The 3,339-nt window shown below is 45.0% G+C and overlaps 1 long non-coding RNA gene across 2 annotated transcripts; it reads right to left on the bottom strand.

Annotated features, from left to right (window-relative positions):
- Window positions 1–172: 172 nt before the first annotated feature.
- Window positions 173–2,188, bottom strand: LOC148659749 (uncharacterized). 2 transcript variants are annotated; one of them, XR_015939314.1, is made up of 3 exons: window positions 1,987–2,188; window positions 1,358–1,462; window positions 173–353 (listed from the first exon to the last, which is right to left on the bottom strand). It is a non-coding gene; the product is annotated as an uncharacterized LOC148659749 (long non-coding RNA). The 2 variants fall into 2 exon arrangements; XR_015939315.1 differs by lacking the exon at window positions 1,987–2,188 and adding an exon at window positions 1,586–1,977 and having other exon boundaries at window positions 1,358–1,429.
- Window positions 2,189–3,339: the final 1,151 nt, after the last annotated feature.

Below are 3,339 nucleotides of genomic sequence, written 5' to 3'. Positions count from 1 at the left end.
ACACCTATGAGAAATTAGCACAGGAACAGGGGAACTCAGAATTAATGGGAAAAACAAATAGCCTCATGCTTAGACTTCATACATCATAATTGTTATTGGTCACTAGTTTGTGTTGCTCATTGCAGTAACAGCACCACACTATAGAAAACCAGGCAGTGATAGACTTACCCCTCACAGCCACGTCAATCACAGCTTCCTCGTACCAGTTTGTTGATTAAACCATGCACGTGTACTGGCCATCATCGGTTCCTCACACGCCCTTCAGGAATAGAGATGCGTTGCCTCTCGGGAATTCCTCTGGGAAGAGATCAGTCCTCCCCTTGTAGAATGGATTCTGATTTTGTAATCTAGGCCTTTGGTTCAGGTATAAAAACAGGGGTTTTGAGAAGTCCTCTCTAAACCACCTGATCTCCAGATCCAGCACACTGATGCTGGGCGAGAGGTAACAGGGCAGGACAGTGTGTTCACCAACAGTAGCAACAACAGGACCCGCCGGGCCCAGAACCTGGAACATCTCTGGGAAGAGAAATAAAATACACGATGTATCCATCACTCCATCTTCAAAACACTTCAATAAACAGAGGGTTATAGGGGAGCCAGAGCCTATCCCAACATGCAATGGGCACAAGGCAGGGTGCACTCTTGATGTGGAAACCAGTCCATAACAGGGCACACACACAGAGATAGAGACACAGACACACCAGGGCCAATTCTCTCACAAGACAATGAACCGGCTACCATCATAGGTATTTAATCTAATAGTGTAGCACCCAGAGCAAACCCACAATAACATGGGGACAACATACACAATCCTCACACACAACATCCCAGGAATTAAACTCAGGGCCCCTTACATGACTTCTTAAACATAAACAGGAAATAAATCAGAAGTGCTCTCTTCCTTCTCCCAGTAACACATCTCTGCTCCCATTTCAAGACTCAGTGACATGGGTCTAAGATGTCTTGTGGGCCTGTTAATTCATTCAAGATCCAGCTCATGGGTCTATAGATCATCATCAATCCCTCTAAATGCCATGCTGGCTGGGGAATTTGAAGTCCTTCTCCATCAATCTTTTAGAATCTAGAATGTCTTTGCAATGTACGGTCAATTGTGAATCACCATGGGAACCACAGATGGGCTCCTGTAACACTTCCACCTGCAAAGCATTTGAAACTTTGACCCCCTGCAGGATCCTCTGGATCTGACAATGAGGTTCACACTGATCAGAACAGCTGTATACTGTAGGTATGTCCCTGACAGTTGGCTGTTGGCTGATGATCTCATCTTGATCAACTTGTTGTGTTGCATTCTATTGCTGCGTTTACTGTTGGTAACGTTTTCATTTTCTTGCTGTACCTGATCTTAAGACAGAGACCTGGAGGACACACAGCAGAAGCACTAGGATCCATCCCGACTCCAACTTCATCTCTGGAACAGACAGGCAAGGTCCCAGTGAGAATCCTAGAGGGAAAAGCATCTCTCATGCACTGCTCTACAGCTCAGCCAACACAGATGATACAATAATTCAGTCTCGGGCAGTCCTCTTACAGTTCACTAAATCAATTTACCTGATCTCTATCTTACCATTGAGCATCTTCAGTCCCGTTCAGGCCTCAGGTGTTTCAGGCTTCTTAAGCTTTGCTCTGATAATGTTCTGGGCTCTGGTAGAGAGTTTTGCTCTATGAGTCTACTTGGAGCTCTCCTGTATTCTTAGTTCTCCCTTTCCTTAGTTTCTTAAGCGCTTTGAGAAGTCACCTTTAAAAAGGCACTATATAAAATAACATTTCTTATTATTTCCCTACTGAACCAGTCTACACACCCACCTTCAGCCTGAAACTAAAAATGGCACTGACCTTGAACACACTTCAGTCAAATAAAGGAAATGAATCCTGCATCCTCTGTTCTATTACTACAGACATTTACCAGCATGGTGTTAGTAAAGGAGATCAGATATACTGTTTATCTCATAGAGATAGGATACTTGCCTTCGAGCACAAATGAGTAGGTAAGCCAATAAAGCTAACAACTGTTCATTTTAGGTTTAAGAAACTTCTATTGAGAGACCCCAACTCTCCTTCAGTTCCTTTCTTTAATACTCCTATCACCAAAGTAACTTTTAAAGTTCTCTCATTACAGAGTCAATTAGTTCAGAGCTCCATTCTTAGTTTTGTCCATATCGACGACAATGCTGACCTGCCCCTGCTGTCCTGGATCTCCAGTGAATCCAGATCTCTCCCGTCTCTCAATGCACAACCCCTCCTGCAGTCAGTAAGGGCCACTGGCCATGAGGCTCCGTAGAGGGGAAGAGAAGACGTATCAGGGGGAGACACAGCCCGGAGACTGATATCTCAGCCCTGCAGCTTTCTTCTTGCCAGCCCCTGGCTGAACCAGTCTATCGCCCCCACCTCCAGATCGAAACTGAAAGTGGCGCTGCCCTTGAACTCACTCCAGCAGAATGAATAAACAAAGACTCCTGCACGCTCAGTCCAGACAGTTCCAGGCCTGGCGTTTGTGAGGGTGATCTGTAAATAATCAGTAGAAAACAAGGGCTAACAGGCACGCAAGACCACTAACTTTCTTTTGATTTGTCACAGCCTGTCGTGCCAGAACGGTTGCCCCACAAAATGCTTCAGAATGAATCTATCAATCTATTTTCCATCTCTCCATCCAATTCAGGATGTCGGGGGGAGAGCCAGCACCTATTCTGGCAAACAAGGAGCAGAGGGCAGGCACAGGATGCCCTGCGCCAATATGCACAGACACTTCCACCCTGCTCAATTTATCCAGATGTCAATTAACCTACCAGCACCCAGGAGCACCCAGGGGAAACCCCTACAAAGTTGGGGAGGAATATCCCAAACCCATCCCAATTGCTCCTCAATCGAACTCTGTCCTGTACAGCAGTCATACAAGCCACTGCACTGCCATGGCACCCTGCCTTAGAATATCTTGCTCGTCAATGAATACCACTAAAATAAAAATTAAACACATTAATATACAGTATTCATTGATGTCGTCTTCCAATAAGAATATGGATTATTTAATGGTAACGTGTAGCTAGGGCCTGTCACTAATTACATTGGTCATCCTGTAAACGGTTACGTGTTGGTAATAATTATGTTGCCAAGTCATTTTATGGATGTAATTGAGTGGCTACAGCTCTTTTTTTCGGGGGGAGCAAGTAAAGGTTAATAATGCTCTGAAAGGTAGAAAGAAGCAACTTTTTGCCACGAGTCTTCTAAAGGCGTGATGTAAGAACAATGAGGTGAGAATACTAACAGCGCAGTGTTAGCACAGCCCTGGACCCTGGGCTCAGGAGCTCAACAGTGAGAACAGTG

The sequence above is a fragment of the Lepisosteus platostomus genome, chromosome 6 (assembly GCF_059453375.1).
Source record: "Lepisosteus platostomus isolate fLepPlt1 chromosome 6, fLepPlt1.hap1, whole genome shotgun sequence".
NCBI classification, from domain to species: Eukaryota; Metazoa; Chordata; class Actinopteri; order Semionotiformes; family Lepisosteidae; genus Lepisosteus; species Lepisosteus platostomus.
Note: the sequence above shows the minus strand (reverse complement) of the source record. Positions and strands in the feature narration are given on the sequence as shown.